At 39.8% G+C, this 22,650-nt stretch overlaps 1 pseudogene; it reads left to right on the top strand.

The window, feature by feature from the left end:
- The first annotated feature begins 15,554 nt into the window (after window positions 1-15,554).
- LOC102429880 lies at window positions 15,555-15,967 on the top strand (annotated as a pseudogene).
- Window positions 15,968-22,650: the final 6,683 nt, after the last annotated feature.

The following is a 22,650-nucleotide window of genomic DNA, read 5'->3' as shown; positions in this document are numbered from 1 at the left end:
CAATGTGCATGTTACCTCTTTATTATATAGGACAATATGGCAGAAAAGGTGTTAGAATTCACTTTTTAAATCTAGTACAACAAATCTCATTTTCTTTATTTCTTATGAGAAAATTAATTGATGTTTAAGTTGTTATTGTCAGTTAAATCAAGAGACAGCCTCTTTACAAAGTTAGAAATGCATAGATAATGTAATTATTATTTTAGATGTCAAGGAAAACAATGAATTATTTTGTGTATCTTTAATTCCTAAATTGGATAATCTGAGTATTTTTTATTAGGAAATATTATTAAGAAATATAAGGAAGTTAATATCTCACCAAGCCCCTCTTCATATTATCTTTCATCTAAGACGTTTTTCAGCACTTATCATTCATCTGAGAATATTCGTATGCTATTATCTTTTACTAGTAGCCCGGTGCACTGGGGTAGTGGGGAAGAAGGGGCCCCTCAGTCTGGCCTTCACCCTCTCCAATCTGAGACCCCTCAGGGAATGTCCAAATATCTGTTTGTGCCCACACTTTTAACAGATAACAGCTCCATTGTTGTTCCTTTCTTATGCTTAAAACCACTGGAATTAGTAGGTATTCAAAGTGTGTATACATTTTGGGGGGACACCCTGTATATCTCTAGTCAGTGGTGAAAGAAACCAACAGCAGATTTGGAACCCCCAGACAGGGAACCTTGCTCATTCCCCACATGTCTCCCCACTTCACTTTCCACCTTCGTGGGCAGCAGGAGAATCAACGTGTTCTCTCATTAATTCGGAAAAGCACGTCCTGTCACCCATTGCCCGGCAGGAGTGCGCTAGGCCCCAAGCAAGCAAGGCTCAGTCAGGGCAGCCTTCACTCATGGGTGCTGGCACCCAAAGTGCACATTCCTCCTCTACAGTCTCCCCGACTATCCCACTGTTTCACTGAGAGGACGGAATTCCTCTCCGCCTCTGGGTTCTTGATCTTGAACGCTGACCGAAGGCACCTCAGAGAGGGCCGCCCGCGCCCACCAGGTGTGTCTGTCTGCACCTGCTCCTGCCTCAGCACCTGCATTAACCCCCCAGAGGTGATCTCGTAGCTGCACTGGCCTCCGTGGGAACAGGGCATCACCACTCCGCCCTCTCACTGTCATCTCACAGGCGCCCACCCTCAGCACCCAGAACACCCAGACACTCTCCAAAGGATGTGAGCGCATCAGAGGGGATGTGTGCACATCCTGTGGGGGTGTTAGGCATGCCGGGTTGATGGAAGTGCGGTGGAGAGGCGGGGGGAACTTGTGCACGCCTTGGTTTGCAACTGTTGCAGGCGAGGGAGGGTGACAGTGTGCTGGGGGATGTTCGCACGCCAGGGGGGTATGTGCACACCAGAGGCCTCTGGCTTTGCAGATCCGCAAACCCCGGTGGTGCGGCCAGGAGGACGTCAGCCTGGCCCACCACGGTGGCTGTCCCTGCGATCCTGCACCTTCTGGGCCAGGAGCCGCCTCTTGCGCAGTCACTCCTGGGCGCTGATGGCTGCCTCCCCGCCGTGAAGGGTCACGGATCCGAGTCCCAGGACCGTGCATAGCCTCAAGCGCTGCCCCCCGCCTGGCAGGGTCACAGATCCGTGTCTTGGTCCCGTGGACAGCCTCAAGCACTGACCGCCACCGGGCAGGGTCACAGATTCGGGTCCCGGACTGCAGACAGCCTCCCGTGCTGCCCCCCTGCCCACCAGGTCACAGATCCGGTCCCGGGACCACGGACAGCCTCAAGCACTGCCCCCCCGCCCGGCAGGGTCACAGATCCGAGTGCTGGACTGCAGACAGCCTCCCTCGGTGCCCCCCACCAGCAGGGTCACAGATCCAAGTCCTGGGACCGCGGACAGCCTCAAGCACTGCCCCCCCGCCCGGCAGGGTCACAGATCCGAGTCCTGGACTGCGGACAGCCTCCCGCGGTGCCCCCCACCTGGCAGGGTCTCAGATCCGGGTCCCAGACCGCAGACAGCCTTGCCTGCTGCCGCCTGCCTTCAGTATGCAAATTAGCCGCCATCTTGTTGCTTCAGGGTGGGGGTCCCCACTGGGGTGCCTGGCCAGTCTGGGTGAGGGGCTGAGGGCTGTTTTCAGGCTGGCGGGCGACTGAAGCTCCAAACCTCTCCTTTTTTTCTTTTTTTTTTTATTCTGGCATTTATTTACCTTCTATGCCTGTCACTGGAGCTGAGAGTCGGCTTTCTCTCAGGCTGGGCTGCTGAAAGCAGGATTCTGGCCTTTGTTTACCTTCTGTCGAAACAATGTTTCGGTCTTGCTGGCTGAAGGCTGGCTGACTAAAGCCGGTTTCTGGGGTTTTGTTTAGCTTCTATATTTGTTACAATGTTTCAAACTGCAAGCTCAGAGGCCGGCAGCGCAGGCAGGGAAGCTTGGCTTCCTCCGTCACTGAAGCAAGGAAGCCTCCCTATTCGCTTCAAGCTTCCTGGCTGCCGGCCGCCATCTTGGCTGGCAGTTAATTTGCATATCTCACTGATTAGCCAATGGGAAGGGTAGCGGCCATACGGCTAATTACCATTTTTTCTCTTTTATTAGATAGGATGTATATACTAGAGGCCTGGTGCAAGGATTTGTGCACCAGTGGAGTCTTGACCTGCACCCTCCTGCAATCTGGGACCCCTCGGGAGATGTCAGAGAGCCGGTTTCGGCCCAATCCCAGCAGGCCAGGCCAAGGGACCCCACAGGTACATGAATCTGTACAGCATGCCTCTAGTATGCATATAACATCTTTGGTTTATTTCTTCCCACCCTCCCCTATCCCCCCTTCCCTCTGAGATTCATCAGTTTATTCCATGTTTCCATGCTTGTGGTTTCCACTCCTGTGTCAAGCGTCTTCCCCCTGGTGGTCAGTGCCCCTCAAAGCTACCAGCCGGCAGGTTGGCCGGTCAGCCAGTCACTTAGGCTTTTATATATATAGATAATTGCACAAACATATATTGATGTGAAAAAATAATTTAAAACACAATCTTCTCACAACCCAAAACCCTCTCCACCCAGATGGTTGAGAAAGAAAATACTTTTATTTTTTAATAAGCATTAAAACAGAATCTGATGTTCAATGGGCAATGCACTAAGAGATTGCAAAGAGAAAGGAATCTCGCCCTCTTATATGGCCAAGCAGATATAACCCATTCTGCAAAATAAACCAACATACATACATATATGAGGTGAGGGAGAAAATAAAAGTAGCAGCGCTAACAACTGATGCACCTAGGCAATGTGCTACAAGTGTTCATTCAACGTTGAAATTTTTCAAAATGAAAAAGTTTTTTTAAAAGCTTGTCATTATCCTATAAAAGTAGGAAGCCACTCAAAGATCTATCTGAGTAACTTTAAAAATATAACCAGACTAACATTAACAGAAGTATCTACTTGCTGAATTATCATCAACTTGAAAGTTTTTGTAAATGGTATGGAAATATCTAACACCATTACTGGCTTTCATAAATCTTGAGGCGAATTGTGTCCTTAACTTTTGAGTGAACTTTCAAAGCCGAAGTAAACCTTGGTCAAATTTTCAAGCTGAAATAATTAGGAAACTAAACAGTGAATGTTCAAAGCACTCTAACAGTTTCCTGTATTAATGGAAGAGCTTTGAAATGCTTAACCATAATATTCCTGTGGCTTTTTATAAGGATTAAAGTTCCAAAAAAAAATTTTTGTAATCTCTACAGCAACTAGGTAAGAGGGGGTAATTTGTATAAAAATCATTAAGCAGAAAATACTGAAGATTTATAGTCTTTAGAAATTGATTTGTTATTTTCTCCCTACAGTTCTCCTGTACAAGAAAGGACTGAGGTTGTGCCAAGAATTTTTTAGTATAAAACATTATGATGCCAGGGTGGCCACATCCAGCGACATCTGGCACACCCGGTAAAGAGGACTGCTATTAGTGAAGGACCTGCGAAAGATACAAGGCACAATTATTACTTAAGTCATGACTTCTTTTAATGATAATGAATTCCATTTGAAAATAGGAAAATATAATTTCAATCCTTTATTCTTTAAACTCTGAACAGTGGAAAAACACAAGATCTATTTTTTCCCCACACTGGAATTCTCATAATCATTATTGAATTTCTGTTTTATTGTGTGACTTTAAATATGTCTGACAGCTAGTTTTACTCTATTGCTGTATATGATCTTATAATAATTTCCATAGATCTTCACATGATAGACATTTTCCAAAATGTTTAAATATATGATACTTCTATGAAGTACCTACTTAAATCTAGAATGTCCCAATAATTCTTCATGATGTAATTTATATAGTGCTAAATGAATGCTAGACTTTTTTAAGGAAGAAAATGGTTATTTGATCAAATCCCCTTTGAATTTGTATTTCTTTTTTTTTCAACATAACTCAGAGTAGTAGCCACTCTGCTGAGTTTTCAAAACCTAAAGATCATCAAGGATTAACTTAAAATTTATTATACAGCTCATTGAACTAGGAAAATAGAACATTTCCACATGGTCACAGTTTTTCTAATTTATCACAGCAAAAGTTCCTTGGTCCCCTAGAATATGTTATCCAAGAAAGCTTAATCATAAACTTCCTTACAAAATATTAACCTACAAGCACTGTTTCGAGAAAAATAATATCTCTACATCACTCCCAGCCATGGTCCAGTTTTGGATGAATACTCAAGATGGTAATAACCCATGGCTTCAAAAATCACAATAATCTGGTTTCATCCAGATGTCCCCTTCCTTTTGTGGCCACTATTGGTGATGTCCACAAAATATTTGGGCACCTAAGAGGATATGCTTTGGGGCGTGTTTGAAGTTACATTGACCGTGTGACTTGCTTTGGCCAGTGAAATGTGGGCATAAGAGCCAAGCAGATACTTCAAGAGCCAGTTCATAGTAATAAAGAGTGTCCAACTGTCTGTCTTTCTGCCACAGTGACCAGCAACCTCAGCTGGAGCAGCTTCTTCAGCCTGAGTCCTGAGAGACGACCCTGCAGCAGGTGCAAACCCTCAAATTGCCCATGAAAGGCATGCCACCAGAAATAAGCTGTAGTGTTAGGCCACTAAGGTTTGGGAGTTGTACATTAGTTATTACAGCATAACAGGCCTAACCTAGCGAATACACCTCCCATATTTTGTTAATGACGACTGTGTTAGAGTCTTGAAACAAAGAATATAGAGATAATCTCTTGTTACTTGGCTGATGGGTGTTTATCCTTTTAGTATATATAGAATAAAGTAAGGAGTTAGAGAAAACAGTCCTAGTAGTTATGGACCAAGCCTATGGATACAGGATACAAGGTAGCACAAATTTTTTTTATATTTTTTAACTGATTTAAGAGAGAGAGAGAGAGCGAGAGAGAGAGAGAGAGAGAGAGAGAGAGAGAGAGAAACATCAATGGTGAGAGAGAATCATTGATCGGCTGCCTCCAACACACCCCCTGGAAATCGATCCTGAAACCTGGGCATGTGCCCTGACCTGGAATTGACCTCCTGGTTCATAGATCGACACTCAACCACTGAGACACACTGGCCGGGTGGCAGCACAATTTTGAAATACACAACTTGATGATGAGTTTTGAGATATGTATCAATACAATCAAGAGTAGAAATACCCATCCTCCAAAAGTTTCCTCACATGGCTTTATAACGCATTCTGCCTATCCCTCCCTGCTTCAATCTCCAAAAATATCATGTTTTGCTTCCACCACTAACCATTAGTTACATTGTATACCGCATATATTTTGGGGGAGCTGATTTCTTGTACTCGGCATAATTACTTTCATATTCATCCATGTTGTAGAAAATCAATAGTTCATTCCTTATTATTGTTGAGTGGTATTCCATTGAAAGGATATAATATAATTGGTTTATCTATCATCTATTGGTGAACTTCTCAGTCGTTTCCTGTTTGGGGCTGTTATAAATAAAGTTGCTATAAATGTGTATTTCCAAGTCTTTTTTTTAAAATATATTTTATTGATTTTTTACAGAGAGGAAGGGAGAGGGATAGAGAGTTAGAAACATCGATGAGAGAGAAACATCGATCAGCTGCCTCCTACACACCCCCACCGGGGATGTGCCTGCAACCAAGGTACATGCCCTTGACCGGAATCGAACCAGGGACCCATCCACTGAGCCAAACCGGCTACGGCTCCAAGTCTTTGTATAGACATTTACTTTAATTTCTCTGGGTAAATGCCTAAGAGTGAAATGGCCGGGTCATAAGGAAGGTGTATATGTGGTGGTATCTCATTGTGGTTTTAGTGACTAATGACTAATGATGTTGAGCATCTTCTTATATGTGCTTATTTCACCCACGTATCTTCCTTGGACAAGCATCTTTTCACCTTTACAAACAATTTGTGTTTTAAAGCTTAGAGTTTCTTTTTTCTTTCTTTTTTAAAATATATTTTTATTGATTTCAGATAGGAAGGGAAAGGGATAGAGAGATAGAAACATCAATGATGAGAGAGAATCATTGATTGGCTGCCTCCTGCACGCCCCCAACTGGGGATCGAGCCCACAACCCGGCAATGTGGCCTTGACTGGAATCGAACCTGGGACCCCTCAGTCCTCAGTCCGACGCTCCATCCACTGAGCCAAACCAGCCAGGGCATAGAGTTTCTTTATATATTCTAGATACAAGTATTTTTCATCAGATATATGCTTTTCAATTCTTTTATCTCAGCCTGTGGTTTATCTTTCATTTTCTTAACAGTGTCTGTTGAAGAGCAGACACTTTTTATTTTGATGGAGTCTAATTTATGGATTTTAAAAATGGATTGTGTTTTTATTTATTTTTCTTTATTGATTAAGGTATTACATATGTGTCCTTATCCCCCCATTTTTCCCCCACCCCCCACCCCGACTCATGCCCTCACTCCCCTACTGTCTGTGTCCATTGGTTATGCTTATATGCATACATACAAGTCCTTTGGTTGATCTCTCCTCCTTCCCCCCATCCTTCCCTGCCTTCCCTCTGAGGTTTGATGGCCTGATCAATGATTCTCTATCTCTGGATCTGTTTTTGTTCATCAGTTTATGTTGTTCATTATATTCCACAAATGAGTGAGATCATGTGATATTTATCTTTCTCCAACTGACTTATTTCGCTTAGCATAATGCTCTCCAGGTTGGACTGTGTTTTTGATGTACCTAAGAAAGCTTTGTCAACATGAGGCTGCAGATACTCTTTGAGATAGTGATTTCCTTTCCCTCACAAATATACCCAGAAACAAAATGCTGGATCATATGGTAATTATATTTTTAGTTTTTTGAAGAACTTCCATACTGGCTTCCATAGAGGCCACCAACAGTGCTCAGGGGTTCTCTTTTCTTCACATCCTTCCTAGCATTTATCTCTTGTCTTTTTTTCATAATATCCATTCTAACAGGTGAGATGATATCTCATTGTGGTTTTAATCTGCATTTCCATGATAATTAGTGATGTTGAGCCTGTTTTCATATGCCTGTTGGCCATTTGGATGTTTTCTCCTAGGAATTTTGTGATTTCATTTATTATGTTTAAGCCTTTAATCCATTTTTAATTTTTGTGAGTGTTGTAAGATATGGTCCAGATTTGTTTTTTGCATATGAATATCCAGTTTTCCAATATCATTTATTTAAGATATTACTTTTCTCCCACTGAGTATTATTGGGTCCCTTGTCAAAATTAGTTGACTGTGTGTGTGTGTGTGTGTGTGTGTGTGTGTATTTCTGGGTTCTCAATTCTGTTTCATTGGTCTATGTATCTGTTTTCATGCCAGTACCATACTGTTTTGATTACTATAACTTTGTAATATAGTTTGAAATCAGGAAGCATGATGCTACCAGCTTTCATCTTCTTTCTTGGGATTGCTTTGGCTATATAGAGTCTTGTGGGGCCCATGCACATTTTAGGATTGTTGTATCTATTTTCTGTAAAAAAAAATGCCATTGGAATTTTTACAGGGATTGGATTGAATCTATAGATGGCTTTGGGTAGTGTTGACATTTTGAACAATATTAATTCTGATCCATGAACATGAAATACCTTTCAATTTATTTGTATGTTTATTTCATCAAAGTCTTCAGGAACCTCTGGTGGAGGTGGTAGATATTTTAATTATCTTGATTGTGGTTATGTTTTCATGAGTATATAAATATTTCAAAACATCATTTTAGTAGTTTATATGTCAATTATACCTCAATAAAACTTAAAAATAAATTTTTAAAAACACTGCAAACAATGAATAAACTCAGGTCTAGAATTATCTGTCTGGAAGTAGATACAGAATATCAACTCTATTGTATAACCCCACCACCAGAAACTCCCTAAATGTAGCCCAAACTCTGAAACATCTGAAGAGCAATTGTAAGGTCTGGTTAAATTAGGGAACTACAGGACAAAGATGGATAGTCTATCAATTGAAATATGAAATAAATATAATGGAAAGGCCGTTATGGGAGAAAACTTTCTAATGGATCTATTGGATATAAACTTGGGGTAGGGAATAATTTTAAGGTGTTTAAAGTATAGAACAGCAATAGCTATCATGAGTTTTTAAAGAATAATATGTCATTGACATATAGCATAGTTTGGGAATAGAATAGATGAGAGAAAAATAAATTACATGAAAATATTGCCAACTCCTTAACTACTATAATAAGTGGAGGAAACTTCTGCTCTTTTTCCAGGAAAATGAAGAACCTTCTATTGGTGGCATTTCACTCTTAATTACAAAGCCCTGGTCTCTGAGTTCATGGAAACATTCTTGAACTTCTTGGTGGAGTTCACTCAGACCTACTAAGACCCTAGGTCAGGGGTGGGCAACCTTTTTGTGAGTGCGTGCCAAAACCAGCAAAATCTCTGACTCAAAATTCTTCTGCGTGCCAACCCTAATTTTTTGAGAACATGTTATGCCTACTTGATATCTCTTAAGGTATACGTATGTGAAGAACCTTGAAGAAATAATAAAATTCATTCGAGCGACAAAAACACAATATATGATGATGAAAAATACATTTATTTTTTTAATGTATACATGTACACTGATAGTCAGACAGAAAACTTTATGACTACATTTGATATTATCAGTGGGACTTTTGCTGCTGAATCACTGATGACAGAGATTTTACATCAGGTTTATATTTCGTGACCTTCAGAGATATGCACGAGGTACTATTTTCATCCGTCAGGCTACTCCTATTACGAGACTTAACAAAATTCATCACTGAGAACAAAGATTCACAAGCATATGTGGATGAAACCAAAACACTGGTAGGGTCTAGGAAGGCAGGGAGAGTTAAGGCAGAGGCATAGAAATTGCTCTTCCCCTCTCTCATCAATCCATGTCTATGGTCTTTAAGATAACTTGTTATGTAAAATTATTTATTTATCTAAGATGCACCTACACTGAATTTATCTGAAAAATAAAAAAGTCGATATTAAGAAAAAAAATTGTAAATGGAAGATTATAAGAGAGGGTTTCGCGTGCCAGCAAAAGTTACTGGCATGCCATGTTTGGCACGCATGCCAGGGGTTGCCCACCCCTGCCCTAGGCTATTTGTTCAGTTTCTCCTGGGTTCTCTAATAGGTTTTACCCAATGCTTACCCTGCTGTGCTTGTTAAAAGGCAATGGCTTTATGTAAACATGTTTGGTTCCCAAAGCAGTATTCCTCTGTTGCTTCATCCCAGAGTATCATCAGTGTGTTAATACAGTATCACAGCTTGATCCCTCATCAGGTGTTATGATTTCTGTAGTTCAACATGATTTCTGGTTCTTTAGATATTATTTTTTGCTTTGCCTTGAATGAAAATGTTCTGTGATTCAAAATCTGAACACCCTAAGCTGCTTATAATAAACCTAAGTTCTACTGTTTCTATCAAGATTCTATTGTAGCTGAATTGTTGGATTTCCCTGGGAAAACTGTATTAGAGTAGCCTCAATAACCCAAAACCAGCATTTTATTTAGAAGCAACAACATTCTACCAGCATGTCCTGCATTACTTGGGAACTTTCAGCTATAATATCTCCCCCTGAAATATGAAGTAAGTACTTAACTAAGACAGTTAGTTGTTCAAGCTATTCAAGTATTTTCCATTTATTTCTATGATTTCTTAACTGTTTGAGTTCAGTAAGTTTCAACCTCACCAATTTAAAAGTATTTTATAGTCAAGGGCACAGTAAATGATAGAAAGGAAATGAATGTCATGTCATTCTGTTTGTCGGGACTCTTTCAATTTCTAGTAATAAAACCCTATCTCAAACTAAGTCCAACAAAATAGAGATTTCATGAGCTTCCATAAATGAAATGTTTGAAGGTTTCTATCTTCAGGCAGAATATCAGTGCTCAAATACGGCTCTCACTCGTCCTATGTTGGACAGCTTTTCTACTATTACTAGAAGTAGTAGCCCACAAGAGCCACGTCACGCTGTCTAAAACACCCACAGAAAATAAAGCAACTTTCCCAGTAAGTAGTTCTGGCAGATAATTACCAGGGGCAACTCTTCCTGAACTAAGAACTATGGCCAAGGGACAGGGGTGCTCTAATTAGTCAGGCCTGGGGCATGCGTCCTCTTCCGCATCCGGAAGACAGAGTCTACGCTCAAATCACATGGAATGAGTTCTCCCCAGGAACGGATGGGATTTGTTAACAGATATGATGAGAAATGATAGGCAGATAATATCACAGATCTTTTCTATAATTTTCAAGATGACAATGTTCTCAAAGAAGTATTTATAAGATATTATTTTTTAAAAGTGTAAAGTTAAATTTATACTCATGTGCCAACATGCAGAAGGCAAATTGTATTTGTGCCATAGATATCAGACACTGTCTTTTAGAGGACTATCAAGAAAAACATTTGGAGGCAGTGAGGTTGCAACTGTCTTGCATCCCTTTTTGCTATTTATATTATATATACTGCCAAACTGGACTTCCTAAAGCACTGCCGGGTAGCTCCTCAATTGTTATGTGATAAGGCAGAGGCATCTTAGTCTGAAGATAATCAGATAGAATTCTCTTCGATTCAGTCAATAATACATATAGCTTACAACCCTAGTCCCTTTACGCTTCAGTTCACTCACTTGTAAAATTAAGTATAACGCCTGCTTTAGTGGATGTTGGAGAATTAAATGAGCCTATCACAGCATCTGGCGCATAGCAGATGCTCAACAAGAGCTGTTCTTAGTAGTATTGCTCATATTCCTTCACAGCCTTCTTCACAGTATTCTCTTGTCTGATCTTCCCAATATTGTCCTCACTAAGTGTAAGTTTGGAAAAAGGCAGGGATCCTGGCTGTTTTATTCACTGAGAGCTTCCTGGAACTTAGAACTGTACCATAGTAAGTGCTCAATAAGCATTTATCAAATTAATGAATAAATTAATTGCCTATCTTATCTCCCAGCTCGAGTAGTTCATTGACTGAGGAGAGGATCCCTGTTCAATTCATTTTATATTACCCCAGATTCTTAGATTAGCACCTAGAGTAAATAAATATTTGTTGAATGAATGACTAAATGAATGAAAACCCAAACAATTGCCTTCTCAAGTATTCCATTTTCACTTCTCAAGCACTAATATAGTCAATGAACATTTTAACTGCATTCATAATCATCATTCCCAGCATTTTAAGCTCCATATTCAGAAGGGAAAATGCAACAAATAATATGCCTTCATGTTCAACCAAAAACACATACAAATTAAAGTTAAAAGCACAAGGAGTGGCTTTTATGTTGTTCAATGGCATTAAAAATTTAAAGGTTGCTCAATGATTTGGAGTGCTTTTTTCTTAAACTTGTCTGCTTTTCAATACCATACAATGAAAGTAAAGCATGTATTTAATAAAACATTTCTGAAGTCAGAGCATATTATTGAATGATCAATAAAATGTGCTTTTTAACTTACATGCAGGCTGATATAATCAGCTTTTTAATGAATCCCTAGACTGCAACAGAAAGTTTTATAAATCTCAAATAGTGAGATTTTTATGAAAATTATTAGCATACTTGTTCACCAAAGAACTTTACACCATTTTCTGGGATTTTTAACTGTTGTAATGAGGCAAAAATTACAAAGAAGCTTAAAGCCTAAACTTTATTGGCAATATATAGAACAAAAATCCATTTAGCCATCACTTAAGTCATCCCCCAAGCACTTACATATTGGATAAAAATGATTAAATAAGTAAGAGATTACTTGTTTTCTCCAGATCCTAATGGGACTGTGTACTTGAACAAGATTTGAACCCTGTTAGCCAATTTACTAATGGAAAAAAATGACCTCCCACCTTTAAAAATTAAATGACCCTTTGGAGACTTACTAAAAAGAAGGGTTGCCCAACGTTGCTAACCATACAAAATAACATCTTGATGTACTAGTATATGAATAAAAAACATCTGCATCGTTTGAGTTAAAATATACATTGATTTGAAAATAAAGTGGAAAGTTTTTGTAAAAATGTGTGTTTTATTTCAAAGAATGTAAACCATAAGACACATTTTGATACTGTTCTAAAATTTAATTCAGTTGTCTGAAATAAAGCTCTGAGAAGTCTATCTTTCTTCGTGATATGGGGCTGCAGTTGACCCTCGAAAATGTGCATGTAACTTTTGACTCCACAAAAACCTAGCTACTTACAGACTACTGCTGACCAGACGCTTACTGATAACATGAACAGTCAATTAACACATATTTTGCATGTTATATATACTGTATCCTTACAATAAAGTAAGCCAGAGAAAATAAAATGTAGTTAAGAACATTATAAGAGAGAGAAAAAATACATTTGTAGTACTGTACGTATTTGTTGAAAAAAATCTGCATATAAGTGGACCAACACAGTTCAAACCCATGTTCCTCAAGGGTCAACTGTCCATAGAACTTTCCAGTGGATAGTTTTGTCCTGAGGTCAACTGACTCAGAGTAGGTCTATTAATGAGATTCAGAAAGTCCCTGGAATTGTGCTCAAAGTTTTGTATGTGCAGACATGTATTTTTCCAGAAAACAGTGTCTCAATCTTGACAGTATTGACATTTCGGGCCAGATAATTCTTCATTGTGGGAGCTGTCCTATGTAATGTAGGGTATTTGGCATTATCTCTGACCTCTACCCATGAGATACCACTAGCATAGCCCCAACCATGACTATCAAAAATGTCTCCAAATATTACAAATGTCCCTGGAAAACCACTCATGTAGAGAGAGGCTCCACTGTTTTTATCAGATTCCCAAACAGCTTAAGAGCTACTGCTTTAGTGTGTAGAACAAGAGTCCTAATCACCTCCCCAGTGTACCCCATAGATAAGCACGCTGGTCTGGCCTTTGGGATTCCCCCCAAAATGAAACACATTGCTGTTATTCTTGCGCAGGCAGATCCATGGGTGTCCCTATCCCATCCTCCCCTCTGAGAATTGCAATAACCTAAAGATCTGTTTTTCTAAAAATCTTTGACTCAGATCTCCCAATTGTTGATGGCTTCAGAAAGTCTAAGGATTGTGTTTAAAGTCAGGGAGTTATAAGCCTTCTAGGTTTGTTAAGGTTTGTCGCTCATCTTGTTTTGATTCCCCACCAAACAACCAGTGCCTGACTTGTGTAATCCATACATACTTGGTTGATGATTGGATAACTGCACTGTGAAACCAACAGCATCTGTGAGGGCTTATTCTTAATTAAAAGACCCACAGTGTGAAATATTCCTGCAATCACTCCCTCCCAAAGTTCTGATTTTCTCTGCCTGTCTGCTGGAAGCCTGTTGCCTCTGAGATCCAGCCCAAGAAGAACAGAGCCCAGTAAGTCTATTCCACACCATTAATTTGGACTCATTGGCAGTCGGTTCATTCTTTGCTCCCTGTAGGTTCGGCCCCATGTGAAAGTCACAGGTGATCCTGAAGGCATATAACATCTCAAGTATCCTCATCACCTCCACTGGAACCCTTGTGGGCTGTGAGATAGTTCTTATGCTCTGCTTTCCTTTAGCCAACTAATCCATGGCTTTAACCTACTTTCCTCTTCCTTTCAAAACCCACCACCGACTGTCCTTGATATTCTTTTCCACATCTTTTCCTTTTTTCTTTTTCTTCTCCAAATCTAATTCTGATGAAATACAATCTCTCTTGTGTCCCTACCCCCCCCCCACACACACACACCTTTCTTGCCTATGCCTACCCCATGCAGACTGTATTAAAACAAACTTTTAGCTACATGCTATTTCAGGAGACCCCTAAAACATAAGGACATAAAAAGGTTAAAAATATAAGTCTGAAATACTACTCTACGAAGAGTTGATATAACAAAAGGGACTCCAAGTACAATCACAACACCAGAGCTAAAGAGGTTTGCTACATGACAAAAGGTTTGATTCACTGGGAATAAAATCTAAATTTACATGTACTAATAAAATAACTTCAAAATATGTGAAGCAAAATTTGACAGAACTATATAGCAACTTGACAAATCCTGTTGCAGTGAGATTTTTGTCATAACATTCTCAGTAATTGGATCAAACAAACCCTAAATTAATAAGTACACAAAGATTTGGTAATAATGTATCAAGCTCTATCTAACGTACATAGTATATATTTCAAACTCTGTCCATCCAATACACTCTCTAATAAAATATTTTACACAAACTCCCCTATGTAGACTTCTAACTTCTTCCTATCTGCTCTCTCAATTGATTTCCTTCCTACTTCACTGAAAAATTGTAAGCAGTATGAATTTCTCCAGACTCCCTCTACCACATCTACCCACTTGACCTCTGCACCCATACTCTGCATTCTCATGTTTATTATTGATGGACTGTCTGTGCTTCAATATAAAGCCAGTCTGTGCCCTTGTGCCCTGGACCCCATCCTCCCCTTGCCTCTTTTTGTTAACAGTCCTTTCTCTCCTGTTTCATTCTAATGCATCATTCCTATTCACATTCCCATTAGCATGACCCCTCCTCTCCTGCAAATACTCCTCCATGCTTGTAACTACAGTCTCCCAACACCTCTAATCTGGCACTCTCAACCTATTCTAGTCCAGCTTTCACACCCATCATTCCACTGAAACTGTTCTTGTCGAGATTTCCATGGCTAAATCCAATGGTCTTTTATGATTTCCCATCTTACTATGCTGGTGTTAGCACCGATCCAGTTTATCACTTTCTCCTTCTTCATTAGCCTCTAGGACACCCATGCACTTGGTTTTCCTCCTACCCCAATGTTTGGTCCTTTTCAGTTTCTTCCTGGTTACTCATCTTCTCTCAAACCTCAGGGCTTAGCCCTTGGTCCTCTCCTCTCCTCTCCTCTCCTCTCCTCTCCTCTCCTCTCCTCTCCTCTCCTCCCCTCCCCTCTCCTCCCCTCCTCTCCTTTCCCCTCCCTTCCCCTCCCCTCCTCTCCTCTTCTCTTCTCTCTCTTCCCATACTCACTCCCTTGACATCCTCATCCAGTCTCAGGGCTTAAACACTGTCTATATGAAAATGACTCCTAAATGTATGTCTCTAGCCAGGTATCTCTCCTGAAGTCTAAGTTTGTATATCCAATTACCTACTGAACATCTTCACTTGAAGAATGCATTAACAACATGAACTCGCCTTGCCACCACCAATATGGAGACTTTGTACCAAGTCCCATTCTTAGTGCTCAAATGCCCCAACCTGAAGCTGAAGAAGCCACTCTAGGGCACATGCCCTCTGCCATGACGGTGTATGCTCTATTGGTGGTGTCTTACTTTCTGATCACTGGAGGAATAATTTATGATGTTATTATTGAACCTCCAGAGACCAGTGGCTTTTTTGGCCTAGAGAGTAAATAGACAATATATTATGGAAGGACTCACATCCAACTTTCTGTTCACAATGGGAGTTTAGGTTTCATAATCCTAGACTGATCCAATGCACTAAACATTCCAAAACTCAGTAGATTTCTTCTTCTATTCACTGGATTCATCTGTGCCCTATTATGTCTTCTCATGGCTAGAATGTTCATGAGAATGAAACTGCTGGGCTATCTGATGAATTAGAGTGCCTTTTGAGAAGAAATCTGTGGATACTAGATTTGCACCTGTTAATAAAGTTTTAAAAGTTATACCAAACCTCTGATATAAAATATGTAAAAGGATGAAAAGTAGCAGAAAAGAAGCATCTAGTAGAAAACATGGGAAGCATATTAAGCTCAGACTAGAATATCTTCTTGGTATCATAGAGACAAGCTTATCACAGTATTTTTTCCTGGTCCTATACTGTCATACCAATGATGTTAAATGGCATTCTCTTCTCAGTTTTTCATGTATTAAAGAAAATAGATTCCATTTATACAAATATAATACTTAACAGAGTGATTATTATTTGCAAACCGCTTAACATTTTTTGGAGATGACATTCCTGACTTTTAAGAATTGATGTAAAATTAAAAACCAAGATCCCAAAGGTTGAGAACTCTGGACAGCTGATCAGCTTTACCTGTGCTGCTTTGCCTTTAAGCAGAGTGTAACTGTGTATTATTTCAGATATGTATGTAACACTGTTTTCTAAACAATAAGGTATATGGAAAAAACAGAAATAAATAATGTTTTAATTTAAAAAAACCCTACAAACTCAATATGTTTAAGATTTCTGATCTCCCTCCCAAGAACCTAACTTACCCACAGACTTCCCTTTCTTAATTTCATTCCTTTATGAGCCCAGGCCTAAAAACGTGGAGTTGTCTTTATCCCCTCTGTCTCTTACCACTTTTATTCTGTCAAAAAATTAATTTGGCTCTATCTTCAAACTATATCCAGAATTCAATCACTTCTCTGCACTACCATACCACTACCATTGTCCAAGCCATCATTACTTCCCCTGAGGATTGTTATACTAGTCTTCTGACTTTCCTGTTCCTATCTTTTCCCTTTTAGTGTGTTCTCAACCCACAGCCACAGTAACCCTTTGAAAATGTAAATCACATCATGTCACTTCCCTGTTCCCACTCTCATCTCATTCAAAGTAAAAGCCAAAAACCTTATAATGAAGTGCACCTCTTACTATCTGACTTCACCTCTTATTATTTTCTTTGTTGTCTGCACCCCTCCAGTCCCACTTCCTCCTTGCTGTCCTTTGAACATAGCACACAAGCTCCCAGTTACCAGCATCTCTGTCTCTGTAGTCTGTCTTCCCACTTAGAATCCTTGCACTTCCTGTCCCCACCACCTGAAATGCTTCCCACTCTCTTTTGCAAACTCAGTTTGTTGGTGTTCCTCAGAGTCACCCCAGGGCCCTCTTCTCCTCTTTCCTCTCTACACTTTTTATTATTCAATCCAGCTCAATAATTTTAAAATAGTTTGAGGTGACTCCCAAATCAATACCTTCAATATGGATGTCTTCTCTCAAGCCCAGATACCCTTACCCATTTTTCACCAACGTGCAGCTGAGTGACTGATCAGTTTAACGAGTCCAAAATTATATTTCTAATTCAAACTCCTTCCTCACACTTCACCATGTTAGTGATGCCTTCATTGTTCATCTTATTGCTTAACCCAGGAGTCTCAGAATCTTCATGACCCCTTCATTGCCCCCACGCACTCAGAATGGGACAGTGTAGACACCTCAATTCACCTAATCGAGCGCATTTTGGGGATGTGGGAGGAACCTGGAGTCCCCGGAGGAAACCCACAGATGTGGGGGAACCTGTAAATTCCACACAAACAGTGGCCCTGGGACTGTCCAGGAAGCATTTTTTTTTCTTTTCAATGTTACAACACAAAGGATATTGAATGAAATGAGTTATTCAAGGACCTGCTGTAATTATACAAGAGGGGAGCGAGGAGGAAAGTGTCCAGCTGACTCCCACGTTGCTGCAACTGGTTGTCTTATTTTGCTATTTATTGAAAGAAGGAACTACTTGAGAATATTTGAGGTGAAAGAAGAGCTCATACTTAACTTCTTGCACCCAATTTCTAATGCAAAATTTTTATTGAATTTATTAGGGTAACATTCGTTAATACAATTATACAGGTTTCAGTTGTACAATTCTATAATACAGCATCTGAATATTGTGTTGTATATGAACTGTTTATTAAAAGGAAAACAGAAAAATGGAAGGGATTTGAAGTGTACATTAAAAAGGAAGAACAGACATAATAAATTCAGGAAGAATTCAAAATACAGTGTGAATTGGCATCAAGAAAAACAATACCTAAACTGATAGCGATTTAAACACGAGTCCCACCTACCTGCAATGGGTCTTGGAACCACATGGTCCTAGATTCTAGGCAAAATGGCTCCAGGGGTTAAGGCATTCTTCCCCTTCTACACAATTGCTCATCTAAGGAGTTAAGCTCTAACGGCCCTGTGGTCTAGAAATAGGAATAGCTGTTCTGACTAAGCTCTAGGAGAGTTCACCATTATAATTAAGAATTTATTCTGAAAGGTATCATAGGAGTAATCTAACAAAAATCATACCACATATGAGGAACCAAGTTGTTAAGAGGCTACATAAAAGGCCACCAAGCACAGTTATTGTATTCTGAGGTGATATTTATAAGCCTGGGGGGAAAAGAAAAAAAAAGACAGAAGAGCTCATTTGAATCTGAGATGCCTATGAGACAGCCATGTCAAAATGTCTGGCTTTTAATTTTAAAAGTAATATGATTTACAGATTATTTGCAAAATAAAGAACAAGGAAAAGAAAGCAAACATCATCTTTAACCCCAACTCAAAGACAGCTACAGTTAATATAGGGGTGTATAGCCTTGCCTCTAAACCTGTACACACACACACACACACACACACACACACACAAATACACAATTTTTGGCTATTAACATATTGTTTAATCATCTAATTTTACCTTTAACAATGAATCATGGCCATTTTTATAGTTCACCATTCACCTACAAAATTATTTTCAATAGCTGCATAAGACTTCATTATATAAATTTACTAAAATTGATTTAACCAATCTCCTCTTGTTATCAAAAACAAATTATGAGAGATCTTTTAGGGCAGTGAAATTACTCTGTCTGATACTATAATGGTGGATACATGCCATTATACATTTTTCAAAGTCCATAGAATGTACAACAGCAAAAGTGAACCCTAATGTAAACTATGAACTTTAGGTGACAATGATGTATCCATGTAAGTTCTTCAATTCTAACAAAGATATAACTTTGGTGCTGGATGTTGCTAGAGGGGGAGGCTGTGTGTATGTGGAGCAGAGAGCATATAAATTTTGCTGTGAACCTAAAACTGCTTTAAAAAAGTAAAGCCTAATAGGTTATGATGACCATCCTATTATATAAAACTATTGGCACATTTCTATTTCCTTAAGGTAATTCCAGTAAACAGAATTGTCTGGTTAAGGAGTAGGCTCATTTACCACCTTGTGTGTGCTATCAATTTTCCTCCAGAAAGTTTTTGATAACTTACACTCCAATTAATTGAGTTATTTTTTATCCCTGATTCAAAATTGCTCATATTGTGTTTCACTACACACCTCCATTTACCCCATCCCCAAAATCGTGCTGTAAAAGCATTATTAAATGTTTCTATCAACAACATCCCTATTTGCTTAACCACAATGTAGTACCAAGTCCATTGGGTCTTTTGATTACCAACTAACTGCATCTCTGAGAAAATGTATACCATGCTAATTTGTCTTTATTTAAAATTTCAAAGAAATTCCCACATGGATCCCAGATGTCGACCATTTGATGTAAGAAGGTGTTTCCTCATTATACAAATATGGTATGTGTCCAAAATATTGACATTGTTTAGTTTATGAATCAGTTAAAATAACTATATCACAAAAAACAATGGCTCACGTGTGAGTCATAAATTAAACAATGCCAATTTCTTGATGTGCACCACATTTGTATAATAAGGAAACACCTTCTTGGATTAAATGTTCAACATCTGGAATCCATGTGAAAGCTTTAAAAAATTAGTCCTTTATTTTCTTAAATTTTCCCGGTGTAGAAAGAAATCCTAAAAGTAGGCAGTTTTTACAAAACTTCCTCTGCTCCAAATAGTCTTGCAAGTAGTACATCGCTTGGTTGTTCAAAAGCTTAAGCCGAAGCAATATAAGTCAAATTCCATTACAGGGAATGCAAACAGAAGTGTTTTGTTTTTGTTTATTCTAGATGTTTTGCTATGATATTGTAGAATACAGTTATAGTGGGTTGAATAGTAGTTCCCAAAAAAGTATGTGCATATCCTAACTCCCAGAACCTCTGATTGTGACCTTATTTGAAAAAAAGGGCCTTTGCAGATGCAAGTAAGTTAAGGATTTTGAGTGTGATCATCCTGGACTTAGAGTCAGCTTTAAATCCAATGACAGGTGATCTTAGAGAAAGGCAAAGGGAAATTTGTGACAAGATACATAGGAAAGAAGACCATATAAAGTCAAAGGTAGAGATTGGAGTCACACAGCCCAAGCCAAAGAACTTGTAGAGCCACCAAAACCTGGAAGAGGCACTTTCTTAAAGTCTGCAGAGGGGCCATGGCTGGGCTAATATTTTGAATTTGGACTTTTGACCTCCACAAATATGAAAAAATACATTTCTGTCGTTTTCAGCCACACAGTTTGTGGTAATCTGTTATGTCAGCCCTAGGAAACTACAATGAAAACTCATACTAATAGAATTAGATATATATCATGAATTAATTATATCACTATGTTTTATTAGACTTTGACATGGCTGATTTTTCTGCTTTTGATTAGAATCAAGCACTTGTTGGTTCTGCTTTGTGTTTAAATAACATTAAAGGCCCCTTTTAATGTTGGAATGTTCTGATCCCCAAAACTCTCCCTATAATTTCAAAAGTTGTTCAAGCAACTTTGAGAGAATATCCATAGAGATGTGACATCTGAGGGAGTCTAGACTAAAAAGGCAAAGCAGCCATACCATCTCCATCTTCAAACGGTGGCATGCCCATTAGTTTGCTTGACTTCTGTACATGTTGTGGACAAGAATACATACTTGGAAAAGCTAAATCAAGGGGGCAGGCAGAGAATAATCAAAGCACTTATATACATACTAGAGGCCTGGTGCACTAAATTTGTGCAGGGGGGGTCCCTCAGCCCAGCCTGCACCCTCTTCAATCTGGGACCCCTCGGAGGATGTCCAACTGCCTCTCATAATCTGGGACCGCTGGCTCCTAACTGCTTACCTGCCTGCCTGCCTGATCACCCCTAACCCCTCTGCCTGCCTGCCTGATCGCCCCTAACTGCTCCCCTGCTAGCCTGATTGCCCCTAACTGCCTATGCCTCGCCCCACACCCAGGACCCATGATTCCCTCCCTCTGGCCAGCCACAGGCACCCAGGATCCAGGCCAACTTCGCCTGGGCCGACCGCAGACACATGGGACTGTGGGCAGGTGGCTTCGCCCGGACTGCAGCCGCAGGTGCCCAGGACTGAGAGGCGGGCGGCTTGTCCCTCTCCCGGGCCACAGGTGCAAGTGCAGCCACTGGCGCCCAGGACCGTGGGGCAGGCGGCTTATCCCTCTCCCAGGCCACAGCCTGGCTGCTCCCCATTCCTCTCTCCCCAGTGTTGAGTGTCTGAGCAGTTCTGGCACAAGGGCACGAGGGCGTGATGACCATTTGCATATTAGTTCTTTATTATATAGGACATGCATCATCCATGGACACAGACTAAAGTGCAGTGAAGGCGTGGGGGGGTGGAGAGTGGGAGCCTGGTGAATGGGGTCAACAATAAAGATAAATTTTTAAAAATGACTGTAAAGCACAATTAAAGAGAGGTAGAATATTACCCTACATTAGTATGTTTGCTGCTGGCTATGTACTGAAATCCAAGTGTGTCCGCTCCCTTGGATTTTGAATTAATGGGCTGTTTTGATCAACTTTACAGTGATCTTTTGGAAGAGGCTCTCCATTTGGTATTTTTGGTACTCCTTGATATTCAACGCCACTGAGAGTATAAGCCAGCCGTGGGCAAACTATGGCCCGCAGGCCGGATCCGGCCCATTTGAAATGAATAAAACTAAAAAAAAAAAAAAAAAAAGACCATACCCTTTTATGTAACGATGTTGACTTTGAATTTATATTAGTTCACACAAACACTCCATCCATGCTTTTGTTCCGGCCCTCCGGTCCAGTTTAAGAACCCATTGTGGCCCTCGAGTCAAAAAGTTTGCCCACCCCTGGTATAAGCCCAAGTTCCCTCAATTTTCATAGTTTTATGTTTGCTGAGATTTTATTGAGTTAAAAGAAATAATAAGCATTGGATTGTTATTCTTCAGTACATTTTATGGTACAGGAGCCCATGATCATTCTTTCCATGACCTCCCACTTCCTGACCTCATCCCCTCATCCACCTCAAGAAGTAAAGGAGTAACAATGGAATATTACGCAACCATTATAAACAGTTTCAAAGAATTTTTAATGGCATGGGAAAATGTTCTCTTTATAAAGTTAAGTTTAAAAAAGCAGGACAATTTGTTTAGACACACATATTTACATATGCATACATTCAAAAGTGAAAATTTTTCACAATAGCGCTAAATTGATTATCTCCAAATGGCAGAATTACACATACATTTTTCTTTGTTAGCTATGTTCAGGTGTGTTTCTTTATAATGGGCATGTATAATTTTTATAACCAAAATAATAATGTAATGGAACCCAACTAACCCTGGAAGCTAACAACCATCTTTGTGGGGCTAGTGCTATGTCCTTAAGGTAGTTAACTGTGGTCTTAAACAA

This window comes from Myotis lucifugus, unplaced genomic scaffold (genome assembly GCF_000147115.1).
Source record: "Myotis lucifugus unplaced genomic scaffold, Myoluc2.0 scaffold_30, whole genome shotgun sequence".
In the NCBI taxonomy this organism is placed as follows: domain Eukaryota; kingdom Metazoa; phylum Chordata; class Mammalia; order Chiroptera; family Vespertilionidae; genus Myotis; species Myotis lucifugus.
This window is presented reverse-complemented; position numbering and strand designations above follow the sequence as displayed.